This window comes from Pan troglodytes, chromosome 6 (genome assembly GCF_028858775.2).
Source record: "Pan troglodytes isolate AG18354 chromosome 6, NHGRI_mPanTro3-v2.0_pri, whole genome shotgun sequence".
In the NCBI taxonomy this organism is placed as follows: Eukaryota; Metazoa; Chordata; class Mammalia; order Primates; family Hominidae; genus Pan; species Pan troglodytes.
This window is the reverse complement of record NC_072404.2, coordinates 135129002-135145256: the sequence shown is the minus strand read 5'-3', so window position 1 is coordinate 135145256 and position 16255 is coordinate 135129002. Positions and strand designations below refer to the sequence as shown.

Sequence of the window (16255 nt, the reverse complement as noted above, 5' to 3'; positions counted from 1 at the left end):
TTATTTGTACACGTAACTGACCTTGAAAAAAAGCAAGTTAAATTGCAGAAATCTGAAATACAGAATGGCAAGCAGAAATTCCAACGTTAATAGACATGCAAAAGGCATGACCATGGCTCGGGGCCTGTGAAAGATGGAAAGCTAAATTGGAGGATCACATGAACCCACAAATGTTAAGTTTATCAATGAAAGTATAAATAAGAAAAGAATAATCACAAAATTAGATGGTAATTGAACTTGGTATCATAAACTTTTACACTGGTAAGTTGAGGAGAAGAAACATCCTCCACTAAAAGTTCAAAATTATAAACAAGACTTCATGTTGGATTGCTGTCTGAAGGTCTAAAAAAATCCAAGTAGATAATTTGATTTTAAGAGTTCATGGATTTGAAAGTACTTCCAAGATTTTGGGCAAAGACATTCAAATCTTCTACAAAACAGTTTCACCTCCTACAAAATCCTAAGAAAGAAGAGCCCATGATGGAACATTACAAGACAAGAGAAATTAGTGTACATAACCAAGAGGAAACAGAAATATTAACAGCAGAATCAGCTGCTTCTATTCTTGGGTCCACCTTCTTTTCAGGCTTCAGAGTCCTCTATAGAAACCTAGAAGACAGAGAAAGAGAGTATAAAGGAAGTAAAACTTCTTAATTATCTTTGCTCAAATGTGCCTTTTATCTATATATTTTGCTGCCATTCTATTAATGATTTGTGTTGTCATTTTACTCATTTAAGAAGTGGTGGTGGAGGAAAGCCTATTGTGCTGGCGAATATAATCTCTGACTTGACAAAGATTTTTTTTGTTATGAATATATGCTATGGAAAAGACGCTTCAAATTCCTGGAGTTATGCCAGCCATCTCTGTCTCATTCATGAAAATGTTGGAGAAGAAACAGGAATACATGTGCAACTCATTATCACTTAGCAGATGCTATTTTAAAAGTATATTTACAAAAATATTAATGAGACTCAATATCTCTGTCCATTAGTTACTTTTCTCTCATAAAAATTAAAAAATAATAATGATTATCATCACAGGAATGTTGTGAAGACTAAATTGATGCATATAAAATATTTAATCTAGTGCTGGCTCATGGTGAGAAATACATATCTTTGTACCACTATTATTATGATCTTTGAGACTCAGTGTGTTTTCTGGGTTAGTATTTAGAAGACAAACAGGACAAGGGGATGCAAAATGAAGGCACAGCTTGCCTTATACAGGATAGTCCATCAATTCCTCTATTGAAACAAGAGCCCTCTGTCTGATTCCCATTTCTGTGACCTTGTTGACATCTAAGCCTTCAAAATATGATTAAAAAGTCCATCACAGTCCATCACACGTGAAATATTGTGAGATAAGTTGCCCCCGAGTAAGGCCAGAAGAATGTTTCTCTGAAAGGCTTAGACCTGATGCAAAAATGTAAATAATTGCTTCACTTGTCATAAGTAGTGACATGAAATCCCACAGATTTTTACTCTAGGTAAGATGAAGTGTTACTATTAATCTAATAAAAGAATTATTAGCATTATAGACATTTGGCATTCATTTCCTAAAAAATTAGCACATAGTTAAATTTAACTAAAGAATTTATTCAGCATTCTGCTAAGACCAGCTGTCACACAATGCCTGGCAATGTTGCAAAGCTCCTGTTTGCATGCACATTCACAGATAGTAGGAATCCCTCCACTTTTTATAATGGATGTTGCATTTTTAGTGAAACATCTGTGTTGTCTTGAGTGTGTTATGACTTTTAATCTTTGAGTTAATATGTTTGTAGATGTATTGTTTCAAATTTGGTTTAATAATTATTTAAATTTGTTTTAAATGTTCAATCTTTAAATATTTGATTAAATTGTTTTCAATGTGATTTGATTTCCCAATGGAAATTAATGTACCTTATTTTGATTATGATCTGTTTAAATTTACAAAAAAAAAATATTTCAGCAATATTCTTAAGATACTGGCATATTTTCAGTTGTGATTGTCATAATTAAAGTTCGACTGAAACTTTTTCATTAATAGTAGGATATTTAGTAGCATACATATCTTTGTACCATTATTGTTATTATTTTTGAGACCCAGTGTGTTTTCTGGGTTAGTATTTATGTTCGCAGGATATGAAGTAGTGTTTTATATACATATATGTATATATACGTATATGCATTTATATACATTTCAAAGTAAATGCTAGGAAAATAAAGTTCTCAGATACAATAACTCTAATTTAATTTTTACATGCTGAAAACCTCCAAAAGAATATTGCACCTACATTTCCAGCTTTGGGGAATTCTGCAAGTTTATTTATTTTCTTTTTAATTTTTTGTCTGTCTACTTTTACCTATTAATTTGGAAATAATCATATATTCAAAGAAAGTTCTGAAGCTAGTACAGAGAAGACCCTTGTACTGCTCATCTGGTTTCCCCCAGTTGTTATGTCTCACACAGTTGTGATATCAAAACTAAAAATTTGACACTGGCAAAATGTACATTCTATGCCATTTTATCATATGTATAGATTTGTGTAACCAGCATCACAGTCTACATACAGAATTGTCCCATACCCCACAAATGTCCCTCGTGGTATTCTTTTATAATTGAACTTAGACGTCTCCCCAGCAGATCACTTCTAATACTGGCAAACCCTAATGTTTTTTCAATTTCTATAATTTTGTCATTTGAAGAATGTGATGTAAGTGAAATAATATATAATGATACCTTTTGAGACTGGCTTTTTTTCACTCAGCCTAATACTTCTAAGATCCAATGAAGTTTTTGCATGTATCCGTTACATTTTATTTATGAGTAGCAGTTCATGATATGGATGCACCAGGGTAATTTTTAATCGTTTTCACCTATGGAGGAAAATTTTGGTGGTTTCCACTTTCTGACTGTTGAAAATAAGTGGCTATCAACAATTACGTACACCTATTTGTGTGGACATAGGTTTTCATTTCTCTGGGATGAAAGCCTAGGAGGGAAATTGCTGGATTGTGTGAATGGGTGTGTTTAGCTTCTTAAGAAACTGCCAAAATGTTTTCAAGAGTGACTGTGACATTTAACTTGCATCTCACCAGTAATAAATGAGATGTAGTTTCTCTGCATTAGAAACACCATTAAATATTTTCCAGTTTTTTTTAAAAGCTGTTTTAATTGGTTTGTAGTGATATCTCATCATAGTCTTAGTTTGGATTTCCTTGATGGCTAATGATATTGAAAAGCTTATCATGTGCCTACAAGCCGTTATATGTACAGTACTTTCAGAAAAATATCTGTTTATGTATTTTGCCCATTTTCTACTTGGATTCGATCTTTGAGTTTTGAGAGTTTATTATATATTCTAGATATAATTTCTATTGTCAGATTTGTGGTTTGCAAATATTTTGTTCCAGGTCATACCTTGTTTTTTCTTCCTCTTAGCATGATCTTTTGCAGAGAAAAAATTCATCTTGATGAAGTCCTGTTATCAGTTATTTTATTTTATTGATAATGCTTTTGATGTCCTATTTCATCTGGTGCCATACCTTCGCCAAGATCTAGATTCTAAAGATTTTCCACACTTTTAAATCTTCATTATTTCAGATTTTATATTTAATTCTATGACCTGCTTTGAGTAAATTTTTAAATAAGTTATGATGAGGCAAGCTTATTTTTTATTTTTATTTTTTGCTCATAGATGTCTACTTTCAACATTATTTGTTAAATAAAGCTATTGCCCCTCCATTGAACTGCTTTTTCACATTTGTAAAAAAAAAACATGTGGCTAGACTCCTGCAAGGGCATTACTGAACTTTCTATTCTATTATATTAATCTATGTCTTCTCCTCTACCAATGTCATGCAATCTTTGATTACTGTAGCTATATAATGAGTCTAATAATTTTATAGTGATTATATCTTTAAAAATTATTCTAGCAATTAGTTTCTTTTTCATATATTCTTTGAGAAGAATCTTCCTTATATCTAAAAAACCTTGTTGAAATTTTGTTAAGAAATTTTCTTAATCTAACTGTAAGAAAAATTGTCATCTTTATCATGTTGAGTCTTCTGATTCACGATCAAGGTATGTCTCTCATTAATTTATATATGGTTTGATTTCTTTCATCAGTGTTTCATAGTTTTCAGTAAAAATAACCTAGACATTTAAAAGTTATACGTATTTCATTTTTTAAATAACTAAATAATATTGTAGTGTTGATTTTGTTGTCTACATGTTCATTGCTAGAATATAGAAATGCAAAAATTTTTGTATGTTGATCTTGTACCTTGTGACCTTGCTGAATGCACTAATTAGCTTTACGAAATTTTTCTAGATACTTTGGGATTTTCTACATGGATATTGATACGGTTTGGTTGTGTTCCCACTCAAATCTAATCTTGAATTCCCACATGTTGTGGGAGGGACCTGGTGGGAGGTAATTGAATCATGAGGGCGGGTCTTTCCCATGCTGTTCTCATGATGGTAAATAAGTCACCCAAGATCTGATGCCTCTATAAGGAGGAATTTCCCTGCACAAGCTCTTTCTTTGCCTGCTGCCATCCATGTAAGACATGACTTGTTCCTCCTTGCCTTCCACCATAATTGTGAGGCCTCTTCAGCCATGTGGAACTGGAAGTCAATTAAACCTCTTTTTCTTCCCAGTCTTGGGTGTGTCTTTATCAGCAGTGTGAAAATAGACTAACACAGACATTCGTGACATCTGCACAAAACAGCAGTCTTATTTCTTCTTTTTGAAACTGTATGCTTTAAATTTTTTTCTTGCCTTGTTTTCCTGTCTAGAACCACTTGTATCAAATAGAATTAGTGGTGAAAGTGAGCATCCTTGCTTTGTTTCCCATATTAGAGGAAAGTCATTCAGTCTTTCACCATTAAATATGATGTCAGCTTCAATTTTTATGTAAATATTCTTTACCAATCCAAGGAAGTTCCCACATATTTATTATTGTTCTGATTTTTTATAATCAAGAATGGATGTTGAATTTTGTCAGAGGTTTGTTCTTTATCTATTGATATGATCATGTGATTTTTTAAAAATTAGCTTGCTAATTTCATAAATTAACCACTTTTCAAATGTACAATCAGCCTTGCATCCCCAAAATAAACCTCATTTAGTCATAGTGTATATAGATATTTTTGTGTACTAAGTACTATTTGCTAATATTTGGTATAGAATTTTTGCATATATATTTGTGAGAGATATTGGTGTGTAGTTCTTGGATGTGTGTGTATGTCTGTGTGTGTGTTTTATCTAGTTTTAAAGTCAGGTTAAAACTGACTTTAAAGAATTATTTGGGAAGTATTTACTTCTTTTCTGTAAAAAAAAGGTATAGAATTTGTTTTAATTCCTTTTTAAGTGTTTCTTAGAATTCTTCAGTGACTATCAGGGCCGGAAGATTTCTTGTTGGGATGTTTTAAAAATTATGAATTCATGTCTTAATAGTTGCAAGGCTATTAAATTATGTATTTTATACTGAAAGAATTGTTTTAGTATGTATTTTTAAAATAATTGGTTCATAGAGTCCAAATTGTTCAGTTCAGATATGTAGAGCTACTTCTATTATTCCCTTACTATCCTTTTGATTTCTGCAGTGTCTGTAGTTATATGAACTATTGTATTTCTTATATTAGCAATTTGTCTTTACTCTCAAATTTTCTTTTTTTGTGAGACTTTCTAAAGGTTTATCAATTGTATCAGTCTTTTCAAAGAACTTTTCCTTTGAATTTAAATAATTATTTCTCCTTATTTATTTATAGTGGTTTTCATTTACATAGAACCCTCAAATGTATCTACACTATGTAAACCACACTGTAATGCCATACTAGCAACACTATTTTGTGAGACTGGATGAATACCTCTAGTACCATAAGTAATTATTATCCTGTGTAATGCATCTCAGCCAGATGCATTATACCACATTCTATGTCATATTAATGAGGGTCTACATTTTTATTAATTATTCTGCCACGTTTTAAGTCACAGTAAAAAGAAAATATTATATCAATAAATGAGGCTTTATTCACACAGCAGAAAATATGATTTTATGAAACAATTTATATGCAACTCTCTCATTATATTTAACCAATGTTTTAATTTACAAAACTACAAAGTACCTTTATCTTTTCACTATGGCTTTTTGTAAAGATTTCAAGTATTTCTGATGAACAGTAATTTTTTCAGTGTCTACTTAATGTCATTTTCAACATAATTTTAGGGACATATTAGTGTGTAAAATAGTATTTTTAGAATTATTAATAATTACTATTATTCAAGCTAATTACCATTACTATTAATAATGGTAATCATGCTGGTGTCAAATTTAGATTGCAACTGACAACTGAATTTAAGTGAGAAAAATATTCATAAATATATTTTTAAATTAACATTACTTCATTTTCTGTAACAACAAAATATGGATATTTAAAAATGTATATTGATTTATTTGTTCATTTATATTCTGTGTCTTTTGTGATAAAAATAACTTAACTCATTTAATTTTTTTCAGAAAAAAAGACTGGCAACTTTGTGTGCTGGTTTGTTTTTATATGAATTAAAACCATTGAGTCATAAACTCGTGACAAACTGCACTTACAATAGAATGCTGCCAGCAAGATCAGCAAGATCTGCTATAATTTTTAAATAACAATAATGACAAAGTAAAATAATAGTTTTCATGTTCATCTTGAGTTTAAAAGAACCTTTAACTTTCAGTGCTAAATGATGAAGACTCATTATTTTCAATGTGTTAAATTAATAAGAAAAGAAATCTTGCAGCAATCACATTGTAAAACTTTTAGATTTTTGTCTCTGTGTAATAAGCTTTAAGTTTCCCAAGAAATACTTATATCTAGTTAGCAGGTTGTAATCTTATTGACTAATAATAGCCATTAGTACTTTCTTTAAATAAAAAAAAAATTCTCCCTAGAGTAAGTTATCATTGCCCACCTTCTGTAACAATTTAGAACACCATTACTATTTCTTTCAAACTACGAAGTGGAATAGAAATGTTTAAACAGCTAGTTGATTCAATCAAAGCTTTTCCCATTGACATTGTTTAAGAATTTTTTGTTTGTTTTAGTTGAGAACGAGAAGTTTTTCAGATGGATTTGCACTGTACTTCTACATATATGTTCAGTTCACTTTTTAGGTTGTATTTGGAAAAAGTAGCTTGGGGATCCTAAATAAACCCACGCTAATTAAAATCCAAGACCAGCTGTTACTTCCAAGGACACTTGCCAGGGACTATAACCCACCTCAACTGGGGACTCTGAATTTGTGGGCGTCTTGCCCAAGGGCAGTGAGATATGCTCTGGTATCAAAGATTCTACAACTATGTTAATTCTATAACAAATCATCGGCATTAGGATGAAAACATAAGAAAACCCATAGTTTTTTTTAAAGATGAACAATATTCACATTAAGTATTATTCTTCACCAATTAAATAAATTATTTAATTTTATTTGAAATGGTTTTATTTTTATCAGAAAAGTAGCTTTTATTTATAGAAAACTATTATGTCTTTTAGCCGGGTGCAGTGGCTTACCCCTATAGTTTCAACACTTTGGAAGGCTGAGGCGGGGGAGTCACTTGAGGTCAGAAGTTCAAGACCAGCCTGGCTTACGTGGTGAAACTCAGTCTCTGAGTCGAGATTGCACCATTGCACTCCAGCGGGGTTGACAGAGCGAGATTCTTTCTCCAAAAAAGAAAATATTATTATTATTCCTTTTTAACTTGAGGCGTTTACTAAACCAGACAGTTAAAAGAATCAAAGTAATTACTAAGAAGTGGTTTGGGCAGTTGCTGAATGATCATGGCTGTAAGATCTAAATATTTAAGAACCAAAATTATTTTTCTATAACTTAGAAGCTTCTTTGTATATGACTGTCATCTAGCTCTTCTTAGTTCAATATCCTGAATTTCAATTTATAATTTTCCTGTTTTTGTTTATAGATTCACCTTCCCTGAATATATTAATAAACCACATATTCTTTAGTTTCACCTGCTTTGAGACTATTTTGTTTAATTTTGAAAAGGTTAATCTTCATATGTAATTAATTTTATATGTTTCATTTGTTATATAGAAATGATGTCTATTTTTGTACCTTCCAATCTGTTTCTTTTTGCTATCTGTCTATGCATATGCCAAAATCACACTTTCTTAGTTATTGAAGTTATGTGAGTACTTAATATATGATTAATATAGATTTCCTCATTGCACCAATTTACCACAGTTTTAGGTATACAACTGCCACTACATAAATGTTAGAATTTACTTTCTGAGTTCTGGAAAAACTTTGTACTGTTTTAATTTTGACATAATTATATTTATTATCATTGGCATTATTAATATCTTCTGTTTAATATTTCTGCCCAAAAACATAGCATGTTACTCTTTTTACTTGTCAATTTTTCTGTTTCAGAAATGTTTTGAAATTTTCCTCACAAAGATATTTTGTACATTATTTCTAAAGGTTAAAACTAGATATTTTAAAAAGACATTTCTATTTTAAAGGGATATGATGATATTTTTAAATATTTTTGTCTAATTCTATGAAAGCCATTCACATTAAGACTATATTTTGCAATATCTTAGTAGTATTATTTTTGGGGGGAGTTTTTATTTTAGTTGCACATCTTAGTTTTCCTGTCATATCATCTACAGGTAGAAATAGAACCAATTCTTTCATTTTAATTATTATACTTGTAATTTCATTGTCTTTTCTAATGTCATTTAAATAATTCAAAAGTAATATCAAATGACAGAGATGACATGAACATGAATATTATAGAAGCTTTATTTATAATTGCCAAACTTGAAAACGATCCAGATGTCTTTCAAAAGGTGAATCTATAAACTGCTAAATACTATTCTTCAACAATAAATAATGTGTCACCAATAAACATTACAACATAGATGCATCTCCAGATAATTATGTTGAAGGACATAAGCTGGAAAAAACACTACTCTCTGAATTTATTTACATAAAACTCTAGAAAATGCAAGCTAATCTTTATTGACAGAAAACTCATCAGTGATTACCTTGGTAAAAGAAACAGAAAGAAAAGGGTGGGAGCAGTTATTACATAGGGACACAACCATTATCTTGATTATTATGACAATTTCATAGAAGTATATACACATCTCAATATCTATAAATTTGTACACAGTATGTGCAGTTGATTGTATGTTAATTATATCTTAGTAAAAATGCTTTTAAAAAGATAATTGGCTATCTCAAGCAAATATAGTAACATTCTATTGTGAGGATTTATCATAAGTAGAAATAAAATGACAACAATAGCATAATGAGCAGGTGGTAAGAAACATTAACTATATTGTTGAAAGATTATTTTACTATTTGGTATAATGTTTTTTGTAAGTAAACTCAACTCAAAGATGTATAACCTCTAGGGCAAATGTTAAATATAAGATGGTTTATAACTAGAAGGTCAAAACAGAGAAAAAATGAAATAAAAAAATTGGTCTCTAATCTACAAGAATGCAAAAAGGGAGGAGAAAGGAGCAAACAAAGATGGGACAAACAAACGTTCATGATATGGTACTATTAGATCCAATCATATTAAGAAGTTGTTGCATACAACTTATATAAGTACGTAGATTTAATACCAACTATACTAATAACACATCAAGTGTGAATAATATGAAAACATTTCAAATGAATGGTTTTTCAAATTCATAAATAAAGGATAACCCTATAGATAAAAATCTAGTTATATTGGAAGACAAAAGCTACTCTCTCATTTATTGATTTAAAAAAATAAGAAAATCAGTTAGAATCTAGAAGACATGCAAAACAAATCAATCCTATTAACTTACTTGATTTTCATAAGATGCTTCACCTACCAGCAAAATATAAAGTTTTTCCAAGTAATATGAAATATTAACAAGATAGACCACATTCAGACAAATAAAATATACCTTAATAAGCTTCAAAGAACTAAATTATACAAGGTATGTTCTCCTGTTATAGCAGAATTAAACTAGAAATCAAAAAGTGTGCAATAGCTGAATTCTTCCAAACACTTAAAATTAAACAGCACACCTAAATAAAATATAAATCAAAGAAAAATTCCCCAAAAATTTTAAATTATTTTGAAATAAATAAAAATTAAATCATAGCCAAAATTTGTGAGATACAGAGATATCAGTGATTAGAAGAAAAAAAAAAGAAGAGGAAATTAAATCTAAAGCAAACAGCAATAAAGAGATGTGGACTAAAAAAGCAAAAATCAATAAAATTGAAAAAATAAAAGCAAATAAAATCATTAAAAATAAAAGTTGAAATTTTAAAAGGATTAATAAAACTGATAAATCTCTAAAGAAACTGAGTAAGTTACAAATTGACAAATCAAGAATGAAGAAAAAGGTTACTCCATATCCTACACGTATTAAAATTATAATAAGGAAATACTGTAGACAATTTATGCCAATAAATTTGATAAAACAGATGAAAGTTCAAATTCCATGAAAGATAAAAATACTAAAGCTCATTGAAGATAAAAATGTATGTCTTAAATAGCTTTATATCTATTAAAGAAAATGAATTAAACATTAAAACTTTGCAACACAGAAAACTCCAGAATCAGTTTCCTTCCCTGTCAAATTATACCAGACATTTAGGAAAGAAAGAACAGCCATAGCACACAAAATATTCAAGAAAAAAGAGAAGGATGAAACCCATTCAAGTTCTTTATAAGGGCAATACTATCCACTACCACAATCAGAGACAAAGACATAGGGTAAAAAAGAAAACTACAAACAAATAATCTCTCATAAATATTAGACAAAAATTTTTTACCAAAATATTATCATATTGAATTCAGAAACATAAAAAAAGATACTACTTAATGGCTAATTAGGTGTTATCCCCAACAAGATTGGTTCAAAATTCAAAATTAATCACTGCAATTTGATATATTAACAAAATTAAAAAGACATATTAAATTAGGGTTGACAAACTATTTCTGTAAAGGCAAGATAGTAATAGAAGATATTTTGGTTATGGGACCACATATACCTTGTTGCATATTCTTTTCTCCTCCTCCACTTCTTTCCTTTCTCAATATTCCTCTGTCTCTGTCTTGCTCTGTCTCTGTTTCTGTCTCTCTGTCTCTCTCTCTGTCTCTCTCTCTCTCTCTCTCTCATGTGCACACACCTTTAAAAATGAAAATCTCTCCTTAGCTTGGAGGTCATACCGAAAATGGGCTGCAGGCCTGATTTGTCCTATGAGCTGTTTGCCAGTCCTTAAGCTAAAGAGAATTTTTATAAATGCAAATTTAACATAAATTCAGGATAAAAACCTGCAAAAAAATAGAAATAAATATGTATCTTCTCAATACATTTAAAGTGACCTATATAAAACATAGAGGCACCATCATATGTAATGGTGAAAAACTAAATACTTTTTGTCTGATATCAGAAACAAAGTTAAGATGTTAACTCTCACCACACTTACTAAATAATTAACTACAATTTTAGTCTACACTGCTGGTGCATGTTTTCTTAACATATACCATGACCTTATTAATCAATTTGTTATTAATAAATAATTTATTAATAATACCTTAAGGCAAAGAAAATAAAAGGCATACAGATTGGAGAGCAAGTCCTTATGAATGTCATGTTCATCTAAATAGACAAATATTCTGCTACACATTCTAATGGGAGTCATGAATAAATTTAGCAAGGCTCAAGGCTGCTAGGTACATTTAGGACTTAGGACTCCAGTTTTCTTTTTTTTTTTTTCTCTTTTTAGACGGAGTCTTGCTCTTGTCACCCAGGCTGGAGTGTAGTGGCATGATCTCAGCTCACTGCAACCTCTGCCTCCTGGGTTCGAGTGATTCTCCTGCCTCAGCGTCCTGAGTAGCTGGGATTACAGGGACCCGCCGCCATGCCCGGCTAATTTTTGTACTTTTAGTAGAGACGGGGTTTCGCCATGTTGGCCAGACTGGTCTCAAACTCCTGACCTCAGGTGATTCACTGAAAAAAACTACCTTTGATAATAGAAGCAAAATACGTAAAACCATTAGAGCTGTATTTGATGAAATAACTTCAAGATAAAGGCTTCAATTAATGGGTGGATATCCTAGATTTATGGATGAGTAGACTAAACATTTTCAAGATGCCAGTTTTCTATGTATTATTCTATCAGTCAAATGCAATTCAACTCATACTGTTGTCTCTTTATACCTATTTGGCCTCACATCCATCTTGGCCATGAACTTATATTTTAGTCAGACATCCTTTTTTCAGTACCACAAAAATGACTGTTCCTTACACCCTTATGTTTTTCCACCTCTGTATTCCACCTTCTTGCCCGTTAACTCCTTCTCATCCTCAGATCCCTATTAAAATCTCATTTTCTCATTGAAGCCTTCACTAAACCTTCAGAACAAGCCATGTACCCTCTTACAGACTCTCATGAAAACTTGCATATTTTCTTCACAGCACTTCTAATTCTTATTTCACATTTAAAGTAATATGCCTCTTTCCCCCTAAACTGTTTCCTTACAATAAAAATTATCTTATTTGTTGTTATATTTTTCTTCTCATATAGCACATTGTCTTATCCAATGTAGAGACTCAGATTAGTTGAAGCAAGGGAAGAACTGAGAAGACAAAATTCGCCCTACATTGGACATATTCGTTTGGTGCAAAAGTAATTGCAGTTTTCACCATTAAAAGTAATGGGAAAAACAGCGATTATTTTTGCACCAACCTGATAGATACATATACATATATACATGTGTATATATATATATACACACACACGCAGAATCTAGGCATGCGTGCACGTGCACACACGCAGAATCTAACATACAATCTGATTTATATCTCTGCTACAATATCAAGTTAAGCTGTCCTTGGTAGAAACCTTTTCTAAAGCTGCAATATTGTGAATGGAGATTTTGTTCTACATCTTTTATTATAGCATAGTAATCAAACTAGATAAAGTAAATTTGAAAATAACATGAAATAATAATGAATGGTTTTCAAATATTTATTAACTATGAAAAGTAAAATACTCTATAAAAAATCTGTCAATATGTTCCCTTGGCAGAATTTGTATATTTCTGCTGCTGGCTTTACTGAGGCCACTTAAATGTGAACTCATTTGAATTTGGGGTAGAGATAGTATGTACTCTCCCTAATAAATTTTTATGTGATAAGAGTAAGCATTCTTGTGGATCCAAAGAACTTCTTAATTCATTAAAATTTAAATATTACTTTTTTATGATTCAAACATTTTACAGTGGCAGAATCCTGTGAGAACATTATTCTATGGAAACAACTTCTAGGAGAACTGTATTCCATGTTACCACTACCTTTTTTTTCTTCTTTTAAACTTTATATTTTAATGTCAATATGATCCTCAATAGTAAGCTCCTGTGAATGAAATATCAACCACTTAACAATCTTTAAAGCAGAAAATTCTTCTTTCACTTGATATATTAAATACATGATTGATCAGTTTTGATGATGCCTGTTACAGGGTTCCAGACAAAGTATTTAAAATTCTCTTAAGACAACAAATTATATTCTACAAAATTATGTTAATGCTATTTCAATGACCACCTTTCAAGCTTTGTTACTAGTTATTTAAATCATTCATTGAATGTCTTTGACAGTACTTTGATCTTTTCACTGTTTTTCTTGTCAATTAATCCAGACAGCCTTTGAAAAGTTATTTGAAGGAAATAAGACCTTGGGAACAAAATGAGGTTAATTCACATGTTGATGCTTTTAGGGCATATAAAAACAATCTCTAATTTAGGATATTGCTTGTGAATTCAGGATGATCTGAGATATAGGCCTAAATCAACTTTGTTTAAAAATGATGACTATTGTAATAAAATATGTTGCAATATCTGAAACAAAATAATGAAAAAAATCTTTATATCCTTACATTCGTTATATTGGAACTAGTGACTTGATGTTTTTATTTTATTCAATTCTGGAATGCTCTAGAGTTCTCAGAACAGCAAAATAAATAATGCTTTCAACTTGTCTTTACTTTTTGTATCTGCCCTCAATAATATAAACAACATAATCAATCAATTCTTTTCTCTATTTAGAGAAGCATTGACTTGATTTTTATTCCTTGCCTTGTAGCAACTTGCAAGAATTTGTTTACAAAATGATAATAAATATAATAAATATTAACACCTTATTTTGCTTTAGGCTGTATTCTATATTCTTTATACAAATTATGTAACTTAATCATCATAGTAAACACATTAGGTGTGCACTAATATTGTTCCATATTAAAGTTTATAAAACTAAGACAGAACTTTTTAGTAATTGCCAAAAGCCACAACTTCAATGTGGCAGATGAAGGGATCATATCACATGATGTGAATCCAGTAAGATGTAGCTATCTTATGCACTGCACAATAATCCCTCTCTCTTCCCAAAATGTTACTATATTTATCATTTTAAACATCTATTGGGAATATATGGAAGTCTTCTTTCTAATTGATGATTTCAGTTAAATTTTTAAGAAAAAAATTGTGAATCTGTATTGATATTTAAATATTCCCCTGAAATTAAGAATAAGGCATTCCTTTCTCTACTGGAGCTGAAACTTTCTGTGTTGTCTCATCAAACTCAATAGTTGAGAATTTAAAAACTAGATTATATCTTTGCTGAAAATTGTGCCTGCCTCAGAAAAATATGGAATTACTTTATCTAATCATGGTTTCATAACATCACATTTTTCCCCATTGCCAATCAACCCATCATAATTTTCATACCAGATTTCATTGAATTGACCTATTAATCTTCTCTTTTTCTCACTTTTCAATTTTCCTTTGACTTCTATTTATTACTACTACTTCAATTACAATTACTTTTTTATTATACTTCAAGTTTTGGGGTACATGTGCAGAACATGCAGGTTTTTTACATAAGTATACAGGTGCCATAGTGGCTTGCCTCACCCATCAATCTGTCATCTACATTAGGTATTTCTCCTAATGCTATCCCTCCCCTAGCCACCCACCCCCCTACATGCCCTGATGTGTGATGTTCCCCTCCCTGTGTCCATGTGTTGTCATTGTTCAGCTCCCGCTCATAAGTGAGAACGTGCGGTGTTTGGTTTTCTATTCCTGTGTTACTTTGCTGAGAATGATGGTTTCCAGCTTTATCCGTGTCCCTGCAAAGGACATGAACCCATCCTTTTTATGGCTGCATAGTATTCCATGGTGTATATGTGCCACATTTTCTTTATCCAGTGTATTCTTCATGGATATTTGGGTTGGTTCCAAGTCTTTGCTATTGTGAACAGTGCCACAGTGAATATACAACACAATCAAATTAGTTTTAGCTAGTGTTACATACTGAAATGTGTTTCTCAAAATTCATATGTTGTAGCCCTAGCCACTAATGTTAAGGTATTTTGAGATAGAACCTTTAGGGAAGTAATTAAGCTTAAATCAGGTCATAAGGGTGGGGCCCTAATCCTATGGATTTGATGTCTTTATAAAAGGAGGAGGATTTCCAAAGAGCTGTTTCTCTCTCTGACCATGTGGAAACATAGCAAAAAGGAGGCTTCTTGCAACTAGGAAAAGAGCCCTGACATGAAATAGATTTCTAGCCTCCAGAACCATGAGAAAATGAATGTCTGTTGTCTAAGCCACCCAGTCTGTGGTATTTTTTTATGGTGGCCCAAGCAGGCCAATACAATGAGGAAGGTAAAAGTGGTTCAGTGTTAGAAAATATATACAAAGAAATAACCACATTAATAGAACAACTAAAAATCTATTATGATCAATTAATAAAGAACCAAAAGCATCTAACAGATTGTAACGTATTTAGATAATCAATGTTAGAAAACTAGGAATAAAGAAATTTATTTGATGTGTTAAAATGTTAAATACCAAAAGCCTTTAGCAAAGGTATCCTTAACAGATAAAAAATAAAAGGATGTCCTAAAGTTTCAGAAACAGACTTGCATAACACCATAATTGCTACTGCTTAACAAAAGAGTGACGGTCTTAGACAATGCAATATGTCAAAACCAAACCAAACAAACAAAATAACAACTATAAAAACAAACTTGTGAGGGCTTTATAAAATCTGAATAAAGGACATAAAATTCTCAATTTTGAAAGATGACATTATCCTCTACTTTCAAAAGCCAAGAGAATCATTAAGTTGTTAATCATATAACTTAGCAAGGTTGACTGAAACCAGATCAAGTTATAAAATGCAATAGCATTTCTCTAAAAA

At 30.9% G+C, this 16255-nt stretch overlaps 1 long non-coding RNA gene across 1 annotated transcript; it reads right to left on the bottom strand.

The window, feature by feature from the left end:
* Positions 1-495: 495 nt before the first annotated feature.
* On the bottom strand, positions 496-11109 carry LOC134810563 (uncharacterized). Its single transcript, XR_010158956.1, has 3 exons — positions 11043-11109; positions 7547-7692; positions 496-609 (listed from the first exon to the last, which is right to left on the bottom strand). It is a non-coding gene; the product is annotated as an uncharacterized LOC134810563 (long non-coding RNA).
* Between the last annotated feature and the right edge of the window lie 5146 nt (positions 11110-16255).